Raw genomic sequence first — 14,017 nt, 5'->3', positions numbered from 1 at the left:
AAAGAGGAGGGCTGAGCTCACATGGTCCAACAAATCCAACAAAAAGGTGAAAAAAAATCTATTTTGATGCAAGAAAGCAAATTGACAGGTGGCTCCAACTGTTCTACTTTCCCATATTTTGACATGATAAACGATGTTAGGGCATGTTAATCAGTGTGCACAGCTGCATGCAAATTGGAATTTTCATAGAATATTCTTTTTCATTAGCCATATAAACAGTTTAGTAGCAATATTGTCTTTTTCGGAATCAGAGCAAAAAACATTTATTTTGTGCATGTAAGCATACTCACAAATTTTAACATGAAACTGTTCTATTCAGGGTTTTTACTAGTTTAAACCACCTGGTCAATTTGTATTAGGGAGGAAGAAACCTCTGGAGATAATTCAGCTCACAGTAAAAACCTCCTTTACAAAATGTAAATTTGTCATATGTCATATTATGCAGACAGTTATCCATGGAAGGTAAAAGTAAAAAAAAGTTGTTTTTTTTTTAACTGTCAAGGATATTACTAATCCATGACTCCATGACTCTTCTAGGCCAGGGAAAAAACATTTTTTGAAACTCCATGACTTTTCCAGGCTGTATGTGACTGTGGGAACCCTGTGCATATATCTTATTTGGCCTAAAGATCCAAAAGAAGAAGCTGGAAAACGATGCAGAAAGGGAATGCCTTGCTAAGCCTGCTGCCACTACGTACCGGCCCCAGATAATCAGCAGACAATGAGTGAATAGATGGATATGGGCATGTGATTAAAAAAAAAGAAAAAAAACTCATTTTATTCCACCTGGTGAGAGTGTAATTTAAAAACATGGAGCACAGGGGATAAGAGAATCTGCCAATCAAGAATTCATCCAGCTTTCCTCCAAACTCCTTCTGTCTCTTCTAAAAGCACGCCGTATTCATCGCTGCCGGCTCACAGGAGAATTCTGTACTTAGGAGTAGTGGAAGTAAGAATAGGAATTGCTGCAGAGTGGGCATGACTGACAAGAGTGACTGTTTTGGAAATAGTTGGGCAACACATACCCATCATGTGCAACCTTCTGAAAACTTTCAGGTTGTCCAAATAAAAAACAAAGTGTTGGCCTTAATACGGCTGGGCTGGGAGATATGACTTCAAAATAATATCAAGATATTTTCAGGCTATATCATTATACATGGTATATATCTCTATATTTTGATCTATATTATATCTCCTCTAAGCTACTGTAAACTAAAGATTATTAAATAAACCACAGTTACAAATACAGTGGCTACTGCCATTAAATATAGTTACATAAACTACTGTTATAATAAGGTTGAATAAAATGCTGGTATATTGTTACATAAAGTAAAGTATAAAGTTAAAGTACTAAAAAGTTTAATAAAGTATTGTTGTAATAAATACATCATAGCAGAACTCATGATCCTTTTATTTTGAAGGACCTGGCTCCTCTTGGTGTTGATGTTTTTGCTGTGGACTAGAAGCTTTCAGTCAACAGTTGGATATTTGCAATAGCAGAAAGTGAAACTATAACCACAGTATGAAATTCATCCACTGCGAGCTCAACTAAAAGCACTGTAAAGATTTCCAAGTCATAGTGGTGCTCCGTGGTTGAAAAAAAGGACTAAATAATCACGGTCTGGAGCTCTGCAAAAGCCCTGCTTTTTGTGTGCGTGTGTGTCTCACAGAGACAGAGAGAGATGGAAAAACAAAACGCCTGTGACAGTGTGTTGTGCTGAATCCCCATGTTCAGTATCACTTTCCAGCTATTCCATGTTTGTTTTGGTGCCGTGCATTGTGTAGACGCCCCCTCAGCTAAACGGGCGGACACAAAGCGTTATAAGATTATGTAAACGAAATAAACAATATAGCATAATATGAAACGATAGATTTTTTTAAAAATCATCAGACAATATATTTTGTCATATCACACAGCCCTTACACAACTGCTTTTGTTTGGAAGGAGCCAGAGTACAGTTCTGGAGTCCAGGAATAAAATAAAATTGAGTTTGGGGGAAAGTGTGATCATGTTTCCACAAACCTTCCAAACACTAGTCCACCACTAGATCGAAATATAAACACTCTTTCTATCTCTTTCTCTCTCACACATACACACTTTACACAAACCCGTTATGTTTTTTTTCCCCCATAACATTACTCCCACTCACACACACACTTCTTTTTCAGCGGTGCTGCATGCAGTCAGAGCTGCCAGCTTCAACCCCCCCAGCTAGTGGAGCGACAGGGGGAGCAAACAAACGACACATGTGCACATGCAAGCGAGGACGTTCCCTGGCTGCACACGCAGTCACATGGCACAAGAGCTCCCTATCACGACCAAGAATGAGTATAACTCCATTAAAGTTAGGACAAACAGGATACAGGAGCTGTTGTTGTAGGTTTGAGGCACTTTCACAGCGAGTTAATGGGATGTGAACACAGTCTGACACATTGGGGAACCCCAAGCTGACCTACAAAGTGGCAAGGACTTCACTAGTGCTGAACAACTCTTTAGTTTGCTGTTACACAAAAAAATATCAGTCCATTCAATAGCATTTTAGTTAAATGGATTTATTTGGCCTTGCTTAAGTACCTAAGGGATCTGCAACCAAGTTGTGTGACAAATGACCCGAGTCCCAGCTATGGCTCATGGCCAAAATTGTGACAACTGGTCCAAAATGTCTGTCAAATTTATCATAAATACAGTACAGCAGTTGTTTAAATTATTCTGAAAAAGAGAGAGGTGAAAATAACTACAAAAAAACATAAAATGTGTTGCAACAGGCTCTAACGGTATGAGATTTTCATGGTATAAAAACTGTCGCAGAAAATATCACAGTTTCACGGTATACGGGATCTGTTAGTGGTGCAAATTATTTTTATTATTATTATATGTTAAACAATTGTCACTTCTGGCACAAAAAAACAACAACAATAAGATGGCGATAGCCAAAATGCCAAAATCTAGGCTTCAAAACTGCAGTCCACAAACCACTCTCTGCTTTGGTTATAGTTTGTTGTGGGCAGTTTAGGCAGCTGACAAATAAAGCTTTCAGTTGAGCCACATTAGAGCCGCAGTAAAATCTGTAGGTTTGAAAAAGATTTAGTGATTCTCAAAACCTCTTTTATTTTCCTCAAGATCAAAAACCTGAGCGCCAGAATAACTCATAATGACCTTTGAAAACGCTACTCTTTGAAGCTCTCTGCCACCTCCATAATCCTCAAAAGAGCAAAGTCAGAATGCAATTGTGAATAAAATGAACTGAGCTCGCACACACACGCACAAGACACAAATACACAGACACACACACACACACACACACACACATACATGTCCTTTTCCACTCCCTCAGTTATATAACCTTAATGCAAGAGACAGCTTGACTAAGACATCCTGGACCCATCTTGTGATCGCCGTTTACTTCGGCATGCTGGGGAATTCACTCATTCATTACCATGTTGAGCTGATGACCTGGGTGTCAGGAGAGATGAATCATGTGGACAGGAAGCACTGGCCTAGGAGAGAGAGAGAGAGAGCGCGAGTGTGTGTGTGTGTGTGTGTGTGTGTGTGTGAGTGTGTGTGCGTGTGCAGGAGATGTTGCTGCCTGCTGTTTTTTACATGAAGTAAATCCACAAATCCCCTTTTACAAACACACACTACTCTACTCTGTCATTTACATTCATATTTCTGACTGCTACAACCTGCGAGTCAAGGGTCACACGACCGAAACGAGACTGACATGACGTCATCAGCAGGCCTGTTTTCGGCAGCCATGTTGCCAGAAAAGCATATCTAAGAAAGTGAACTGTGTGGACTCATCTGTCCATGAAAGATGTGTAACACTGTCTACTAAAGCGAAGGGGAGAACTATTAAAATGTTGCAATTCTTTATTCTTTGCCCTTTACTTTGTTTTTAGAAATTGTGATTTAAATGTCTCGGTTTTAATGTAAAAACAATGATCATGTATCAGATATATGCAATTTTGCAATTCAATTATCCCTCAGATATCAATTCTTGTGATAAAGATAGCGTAATGAAGGCCGGATATTTTATAGTTTGACAATAAACTTTCATCGTCAAAAATAAAATCAGTGCACTGAAACAAACTTCATTTGGAATTTGATCATTTTAAATTACTCTTAGCATATTTTTCTGCATCATGTTCTCTTAAAAATAAAGGTTACATATTGTGCATATTGGACAACATATAAGCTGATACTGATATACCTGTGGTGGGCCAATGTCAGCCAATGATATTGGCTGACCGATATATCAGTTGGGCTCTAATCATGACAAAATAAGGCTTGTAGCAGGCTAAACCTCCCTCTAAAATATGATAATATTATGAATATCCATGCAAGTTCCACACATTAAAAATAAAACACTCACATTTAGGAAACTTCCCTCAAATTCTTTAACCCTAAAAAACCAGCATGACCGCTGGCCATCTTCACTGTCTCTCAGAGGATGTCGCCAGCTGAATTTTGAAGTGAGTAAACATACAGATTTGACATAAAACTAGAAGACTAAAGGAATCTACTGGTGCCAACTACATCATGCTAGCTTGTTGGGAGGGGGGCTAAATAACACTTCAAACTTTGGCTAAATTTCCAGCAGTGAAAATAATGGCATGGCCGTTTTCACAGGGGTCTCTTGACCTGTCACGTCAAGATATTCAAGATGGTTTAAGTGTGGGTTTTTCATGCAGTTCCAGCATTTTTAACAGTCCAAACAATTTTCATAATAAAATGGACATTGTACATTGTTTTAAAACTCATTGAAAAACACCGTCCAACCAAGAGTCAATGCAGTCAGTTAAATAATGTTGCATTGTTTTGCACAGTCATACAACAGCAGCTTGAAGATTAGCGTTCTGTGTTGGTTAAGTGACCCTCGCCTTGCAGGTCGTAATGGTCCATCGAGAGTCTCCCAGGTTGTTACAGGTAGATTGCAGTTATGGCAAAGCTTTGTCTTTTGTACCCTCTCCATCACAAACACACACACTCCCATGCAGAAGGATCAACAGGCATTCAGGTTCCTGCCTGGCAGATGCATGCAGTGAGACGCAGACCTCCCAGAGGTCTTTGCTGCGGCACACAGGCGGGCACCACTGACAGCCAGGCACACAGTCGATGGTGACAAATAGTAGTGGACTTTTTACGCCCCAGCAACTCGCAACCCCCTCCTCCAACACACACACACACACACACACACACACACACACACACACACACACACACACACACACACACACACACCCACACACACACTCACACACACACACACACACACACACACCTCTTCCATCTCTTTTTCCATCAATGACATGCACACAGAGACTGGAGGCACAGTCTATCAACAGCTCCTGGCTTCCCATGCAGGGAAGGAGAAAAACAGAAAAAAGAAAAAAAAACAAAACACAACAGCAAAAAAAGAAAAAGCTAAATCTGCAGAAATATTATGCATTGTCATATTCCACGCTGGGTGAATCTGAGGAAGGAGGAGAGTCTCAGGGAGGAACAATAAGGTGAGACTATATACTTTGGATTTACAAGACTATGTTACTTTCTTGTGTTAATGTGCGCTATCAATATTACTCCGATTATAGATTATATTATTGAAGTATTTAAATCATTCTGTAGCTTCCCCCTAGTGTTTCTTATATATTCAAACTTTGGTCAAAGTATGTTTTCGCTTTAAAATATTATTTTCCCAGGGCCTTCCAAAATCACTTTCCTATGTGACCTGATGTAGGTTTCTGCACGTCAGCGTTGCTTCCGCGGAGACACTGGCAGAGAATGAGAGCGGTGCGGACATTCGAAGACGCCAGCAGAGACACCGGCGGAGAATTTGAGTGGAGCGGACATTCGGAGACAACGGCGGAGAATAAGAGCAAAGCGGACATTCAGAGACACCAGCAGAGACACCGGGTGAGACATCGGCTGAGACACCGGTGGAAAATTTGAGTGGAGTGGACATTCGGAGACACCAGCTCAGAATATGAGTGGAGTGGACATTCGGAGACACCAGCTCAGAATATGAGTGGAGTGGACATTCGGAGACACTGGCTAAGATTGAGAGTGGAGTGGATATTCGGAGACACTAGCGGAGACACCGGCGGAGAATTTGAGTGGTGCGGACATTCGGTGACACCAATGAGGACTTGAGTGGAGTGGACATTCGGAGACACCAGCGGAGAATGAGAGTGAAGCGGACATTTGGAGACATCGGTGGAGATATCGGCGGAGAACAAGAGCGGAGCGGATCAGTGAGCATCAGTAACTCATCTCCGACTTTCTCTTTCAGTCCGCAGTGCCGTCGGTGCTCATGGTGCAGGCTAGTCAGAAAGTCAATGATGAGAAACAACAGGGGTGCTGAGTTTATGATTATTTCTCTCTTTATTTATTTATTTATTTGTTATTTTCAAGGCAGAACATGAAGAAAGGACGCTAACGGGCGCAGCAAAATATTATCTTTTTTTTTAGCGCAACGGAAAATCTCGTCAATGGTGGGGAAAGAGTTAAAAAAAAGTAAAAGAAGCAATGGGGGAAACCCTGCTGCTGACTGTGATGACATGTTTTGGACTGATCTAGCAGTCTCAGCAGTTTGACACACAGCATAATGCAGTGTGTATAGTACTTGCGGAGCGAAACCATGGACAAAACGGGCAAAATCGAAGCAATTTATGCTTATTATTATCGGTTCTATTCTATTTATCGGCCAAAAATGTTATTATCATAATTATCAGTATGACATCATAAGTCCCATTATTGGCCGATAATTATCAGTCCTGATAATTATCATGCACCCCTAGTTAGAAAAATAGATAATATATGATGAGCAATCACAATGATACGATAAAGTCCACAAAAACAAATAACTCACAACACAAAAAAGTCACGTAGATCCAGGATTCAAAGGGTGAAACCATAGAAACACAAACTTAAGGATATATCACGCTGTTCAGAGTTAAAGTGCATTCCCATCTTCTTTTTGTTTTTTTTTCCTCGATGAACAGACCTTTTCTTAAAAGAAAAAAACATTCGATGTATTTACATAATCGATTACGTCGCCCAGCCCTAGTATGCTGCAAAACTGTAGGCAAGACAATATGCAAGCTGCACCACAGGGCATCACAGGAAGTCATTCCTGCCTGTGGCCATCAAATTTTACAACTCCTCCCTCAGAGTTTCTAACACTCTGAGTTAATAGACTGACACTTGGACTTAATACATTCATCTACAATTAAAATTACATTATTTATTTATTATACTTCAAATGTGAAATACATTTATAAGGTGCAATAAATCTTTATATCACTGTCTTAACTGCAATATTTGGTGCAATATTTCAGCTACAGCAATCCTCTGTGCAGTAATTCAAATGTGCAAAATCCATCTCATATTATATATTTAACGTGTCACATATTATATATATATAAATATTGTTAACATTCTTGTTATTCTTGCTTATGTATATCTTGTTCATTGTTGTAGCTTTGTACACATATTTCTATTTTTATATTGCATACTAGTTTTATACAATGCATTGTAGCATAAGGCACAGTTTTTATATTTTACACACTTTGCACACTCAGCACATTATCCATATTATAAAATATTCACATATTAGTGCGAATTGTCTCGTACTGTTTTTCCTGGTTTTATGTTTCTACACACTTACATAATCAGCATAATATGCATAATTTATTTTAAATATTTAAATATTTACATACTGTGCTAATTGTTTACTCTTTCTGTTTTTCTATTTACTTGTGCTGGTACTTATTTCTACTTGTGATAATTCTCTATGGCATCTGATTTTTTTAATTCTAATTTTAAGAGCTGGCGGTGTGCCCTTTCTCCCCTTTTCAAGGCATAGACTCACTATATATGCCTATAACGTATAACTGACATTTATCTTTAAAATAGGTACTTTCACTTTTGATGCCTAAGTAGCCTACATTGAGCTGATGCTACTTATAACAAGAAAAGAGGCAGCAGAAAAAGACATACTTCATACCGAGGGTTGGAAATTAACTTTTTGTTCACCTGCCACTGTGGCTGATAAAATCCAAAAACTACCAGCCGATCAACAGATTACCATTGTTTCTTTGGCTGGTGAGTGAATCAAATCTAGCAGCCTCTCACATATTTTACCTACATTTGGCTGGTGGCTGGTGCTAATTTACTATCCTGTTCATACCCTTTTCCCACAATAATTAGCGCATGTATGTAGGTTTTCTTAAACGCAAGAAAAAACACTTAAAACAGGCAACAGACTCCTTTCCCACTGTCAGTAGACCAGACAGTTGTATTATTCTTTTTGGGCATATTTTAAACGCCTGTGTGTCCCCTCATATTATCTCTCTCTAAATTCCGATTTGTCACAAGCGGGGTGGATAACTAATCTGTCGATCTGTTTACAGCTGATCAGATCACATGAATGAGCTCATAACACATGAGCTGTGTGGAAAGTGTAAGAAAGAAGAGATGCACACTGGCATGTTTTGGGGTTTTTAAAAACGGCATTATGTAACGCAACTTGACCCTATATTGATATAAACTGTATTATCTAAATCTATACCTTGCTTGAAAACATATACATATGTCGTACATAGTCGTTATATCAGCACCTCTCCAGCTACCACTCCACACTCTGTTCTTTGTCAGTTAGGGGACTTAAACCAGCAAGTTAATAGTGAATACAGTATTGACATATTATCACCTATGAAGTTGATATGGTGAACGGCTGCTCATTCACAGCAAACAGTTTCATATCAGCCAGATTGCCATTCATTTGGAGCCCTGTTTTGCTTCCACCTTATGAATCTAAGTCCAATATTCACTCTCTTTCAGCTCCGTTTCAGACCGACTCCTGAGGGATATATCTGGCTCTTTAGCTACTAAATGCTCCACTATGTTCACCAGCTAGTCTCTAACTGTGTCTGTCTGCTGTTTGGTGCCGAGCAGGGAGTGTGCAGAAGGTTTTTAAAGCTTGTTTACTAAAAACAGCAGGCTGCTAAGGCCAAAAATGAGACTATAAGAGTGGACCTAAACAGTAAAGCTGTGGTTGGACAGCTAAACAACAAGTTGAAGGTCACTAAAAAGCTCCGTAATGCCAAGGGAAGCTGCAGATTTAAGAAATAATTCTCTGCAGATTCATGACTATGAGCAAAACGCTTTCACGCTGTCATTTGATATGTTGTAAATATAAAAAATATCAATTATAATCATTTTCAGTGACACTTTGAATGCTGGACGTTTACATGCATCGGAGTACATGTACATATTTTATTTAAAAAGGAACTATAAGTCATGTTGGGTCACTTCTAATACTTTAATTACTTTAATCTGGGTTTTTCTGCAGCGACACAGAGTTCACACTGTACATGTAATCACAGTGAGAGTGTAGCCTATATTGATCTGTGAATAAGCAGGATTTAGATAATCATCCTCACTGTGTTTGTGTGTGTGTGCACATTGACAGTCTTATGCCTGAGAGTCACTCCCAATAAGATAAAGGCCAACGTTTCATAATCCCGCAGCAATTACCTCCTGAAAAATGGAAAACCCGCTTCTAAGCAGGGAGAATGTCCCAGAACATTGACTTTATTATTGTGCCAATATTCAGACACCCTGAGGGGCCTTTATATCACTGCTGCTCACTCCGAAAAGTTGAAAAGACAATGTCTCAATTGTATCTGCTATACTTTAATAAAGTAGTTTTGTACAGATATTCAACCCTTAGGGACTGTAAGGTGCATTTTACGCACTTTTCATGCTTCATTTTTGATCATTTTGGCTGTGTTCATGCATATGGCATACATTTTGGCAAGACTGAGTATTTATGTTTATTCTTCAGCTCAGTTACTACAATAAGTCTAAAATACACTTTGGAAGGAAAAATTGTAACGTTCATGCTGTTAAGTGCAAAAAATGCACAATTGAAACCCATTCAAACCACAATTTTTGATCCCACAGCCATCAAAGCATAAAAGCATGCATTGTATTGTATTTGGATGTCATTCTGGGCTTTTGCCTTGGATTTTGTCACTTTTACTATTTTTCCACCTAATAACATCTTCTTTTTTTTAACCATATTTGGCATATGGAGAAAATACATGTCATTACTACTAGGTGCACTGTCATAATCTCATAATCAGTGTTGCTGCTAATCACTGACATATCCATGGCTGAGATAACCCCCCCAATTGATATTCTGGGTTTAAATGCCAGGTTTTTGTCAGTCTGCCAAGTTTGGTGTTTATATATATATATATATACACATTATTTTTTTGTGCAGTGTCAAATACTCACACTCCTATTGCTCCTCACACAAAATACGCTTTTAAAAATCAGGCTGTAAAAATTATCATACATTATTATTATTTACTACCTTCACTGTGTTTATTGTTTTAACCAACATCAATCTTTATCATAAATATCAAATATTTATTAAATTTCATAATGTTAAGCCCTTAAATGCCAGGTTTTTGTCATGATTTAAATGGAGAAAGGGAGAAAATAATTTTCAATAAACTACATACAAAGAAGATTTTTTAGAAATAGTCTAATACAATTCATGTTTTTATGCTTTGATGGCTGTGGGATCAAAAACAATACAAATGCAACATTTTTTGTTAAGACTTATTGTTGGAGCTGAGCTGGAGATTCCTAGATTAAATAAAAATACATCCAAAAAATGTATGCCATATGCATAAACACAACTAAAATTATCCCCCCAAAAAAGGATGAAATGCGCCAAACAGGTCCGAAGAGTTAAATCATTTAAATGTCACCTGTTCACCACTAAACTAGCTTAGCTCTAAATTACGTTAGCTTACCATCCTGCATCAAAAGATAATGTTTAAAATTGTAACACTTGTTCGTATGGACATGTTAAACATTGTTAGCTGGGTTATATTCGACACAGTTTAATCGTTATATTAAATTTGGGGAAACTACGGCCGCCAAATAATAAATAATTCAGCGTTATCGACACAGAAAACAAGAAAAATGGCCAAAAAGTGCTGACTAACTGCCAATGTTAGCTTACCTTTGCAGACGTCCGAGTCCGAATATGCGTCCATTCCTCCATAAATTATATTCCTTTAGTCCATAACGGTCCTCCGAACAAAAGTTGGCTTTCTAAACAAAAATAATTCAAGTTTAACTATTGTTATGTGAAGTTCATAACTAACTGTTCGCTAACTTCGTTGTCAAACTTTCAAACTGACCGCGGTTCTTCCGCCATTTTTTCTTTCGTCTCCTGGTTCGGCACCTTGTTGGGTGCGCTTGTTTTCGTCACCTCATTGTCTACAAAATAAAAATATCCCCGGTTTTCTTGTTTATTTTTTTACTCCGGGACAGCCGCTGTATCACACCAAGCGCTTCCAATTATTTTCTCTTTTTTCGTGAAACTTTATTGACACATGGATTGTGTACATTACAGATTTTCATAATAAAACTTAGATGTATTTCATAATATAAAAATAAAAATAATGTAGTAAAATAAATAAAATGTAGGGAAAAGGAAAAAACAACAAAAACTAAATCCTTCAAGGTCTGATAAACAGATGGAATAAAACTGAAATGACTAAATAATCTGATTTTGAGTTTTAAATGTTCAAAAATAGTCAAATATTTTAAGTATTTTAAATCGTTATCTTTAAATATATAAAAGTAGGGTTGTCTTTTAAACCAAATTGTGTGCATATGATGTTTTGCCACACTAATAATAGAGTTAATTATGTACTTTTCATCAGATGAGAATTTAGGATTATTAAAAATTAGTAATGTATCTATCTTTTTTTAGTGTGATATCGTTCTCTTCCTTCCTTGCTTCCATCCTCTGTAAATCAAACCAAAAAACAGAAATGACAATGATCTATTAACATATTTATTTGTTTCCCCCTCACAATTACAAAAAGTGCATCTGTTGCTCACATGAGGGAAGAAATGGCAGATATAAGCTTTGCAGTAGAAGCAACTATGTATATTTTGAAATAGTAGCTTGTAACTTGATTTTCTTTGGAATTATTTACCTCCGTGTTATTTTCTTTCTGGTTGTTGTGTATAGTTTGTTTGTGTTACCTTGTTGGCTACAAAACAAAAGTGTCATCCAGTGTATTTTTCACTCCGGGACCGCCCCTGCAGAACAGCATGTGCTCCCAGTTCAGACAGCCAGTGGGCTCCGTCATGCATCTTTGCAGCCAATTTAGGGACTATTCGTTATTTATGAGAGGAGAGGAGGTGGTGCAAACTGAGGGAGGCATGTCAAATAATTTTTAAGCACCGGGGAGGTACTTTTGTTTTTTATTTTGGCTTAGGGGAGAATACATTTGTATTTATTTTACTGATCCTTCCAATCCAATCCTTTTTTTGTCATTTTTAATGAAAGAATTGGGAGATTTTTTTTTCTTTAAAAAAATTTGGTGATTCTTACAGCACTCGGGAGGGACATTTGTTTTTTTTATTTTGGCTTAGGGGAGGGGCATACATTTTTTAAGGGCTGTATTTTCATATGAGATTGCTGTATTTTTATATAATAAAATATAAAAATAATAAAATAATTTTAAAAAAAACCAAAAACAAAACATGCCTTCATTGCTGTGTTGGATTTTCACATTTCCGACAAATCACGTACAACAAACACTTCCGTTAGAAAAAAAAGACCAACTCTGAGCTTAAAATAGGGCTACTTCATCAAAATTACTTTATTCTACACCTTATTCAAAATGTTGCCAAAAATAAACTATTTGCACTAACTTGCCAGCATGCACAAAAGGCCTGAAAAACAAAGGCTTTTTCAACTCCAGGATTTTGTCTTCAACTGTTAACTTCCAAACATCAAAATGTAGGTTTTTAAAACTAATTTATGGTCAGCTGCCCCTTCAGCTGATACATAAAGAACAGTCCCTTATTGCAAAATTTGGGGGTCTGTTTCATCCTCATCACGGCTCACTGACCGTCATTATGGAACCAGCATATCTCCACACCTCCGAGCACCCACCCAGTTCAGGTGCACAGAGCCTTAATAAGAACACAAAAGCTTGTGTTTGAAGGCTCCCTGTATTTTTCTGGCCCGCAGTCCTTTAATTATGATTTTACCTGCATGAGCACATTTTCTGATTGAAAGTTAAAGATATTAAAAAATATATCTACATCCCCATCTCACCCCGTGGTCTAATCCGAGTGTGTCGATAAGCATTTTATTATGCACTTTAGAGAATCTTTTAATACACATTTAATGTTCCTGGTAGAGTCATTGACCCGCAACACTGTCGAGATACTTTCAATTAGATAAATCAAGTGCACCTGCAGCATTTAAAACATTTAGAACTATTATACACAAAAACCACGCGCACACACTAATGCCCTGTCATTATTACTGCAGATAACTGATTCAAACAGCCTTTAATTGAAATACTTAGAAATTACAGTAACATTCATCTTCATCACTGTCCTGTAAAAAACCTTAAATCTCCAAAAACTTAACTTTTCACAGACTAAGAAAAACAGTTTTTGGATCTGTGATGCATTTTTAAGCTGTCAGTGTGTCAGTCAATGGGCTTAAAAGAGCAAAACACATATTTAACTGATAAAAAGAGCATTTATTCTTTGACCTTTTCCACAAATCATCAAAATTTAGAAATACTTGATTAAAATGAGCTGCAATGATTGATAATTTTTTTCACCTCAACCCTAGGCAAACAACACTTTGAGGCCAACAACACTTAAACACTGAGCCAAAATAATCATATAAGAAACCTTCACATATATATATATATATATATATATATATATACACACATATATAGATAGATAGATAGATAGATATAGATATGTAAGATGAAAAGCTTGTTTTCCTCAGTTTATTTTATTTTACATCCTTCTAATGCAGAAATATGTTTCTTAGAGCCTTTGTGAGGAAATGGCAGCTTCATTTAGTGAAAGAGGTCCAAAATGAACTTATTCTGCGTCCTGTCTGGGTTTCACTGGGAAATCAAATTTTAATTCATGGCCTTTTTT

The 14,017-nt window shown here is 37.4% G+C and overlaps 1 long non-coding RNA gene across 4 annotated transcripts in view; it reads right to left on the bottom strand.

The window, feature by feature from the left end:
* LOC148190346 (uncharacterized) overlaps positions 1 to 11,310 on the bottom strand; it is a 146,084-nt gene extending 134,774 nt beyond the window's left edge. For 2 of the 4 annotated variants that reach the window (XR_015778844.1, XR_015778846.1), the window contains exon 1: positions 11,043 to 11,217. This is a non-coding gene — a long non-coding RNA (uncharacterized LOC148190346). The other 2 variants (XR_015778851.1, XR_015778849.1) reach the window with 2 other exon arrangements.
* Between the last annotated feature and the right edge of the window lie 2,707 nt (positions 11,311 to 14,017).

This window comes from Plectropomus leopardus, chromosome 1 (assembly GCF_026936395.1).
Source record: "Plectropomus leopardus strain MGB_pleo_1.0 chromosome 1, ASM2693639v1, whole genome shotgun sequence".
Taxonomy (NCBI): domain Eukaryota; kingdom Metazoa; phylum Chordata; class Actinopteri; order Perciformes; family Serranidae; genus Plectropomus; species Plectropomus leopardus.
The sequence above is the reverse complement of the archived record's forward strand: the minus strand, read 5'-3'. Positions and strand labels throughout refer to the sequence as shown.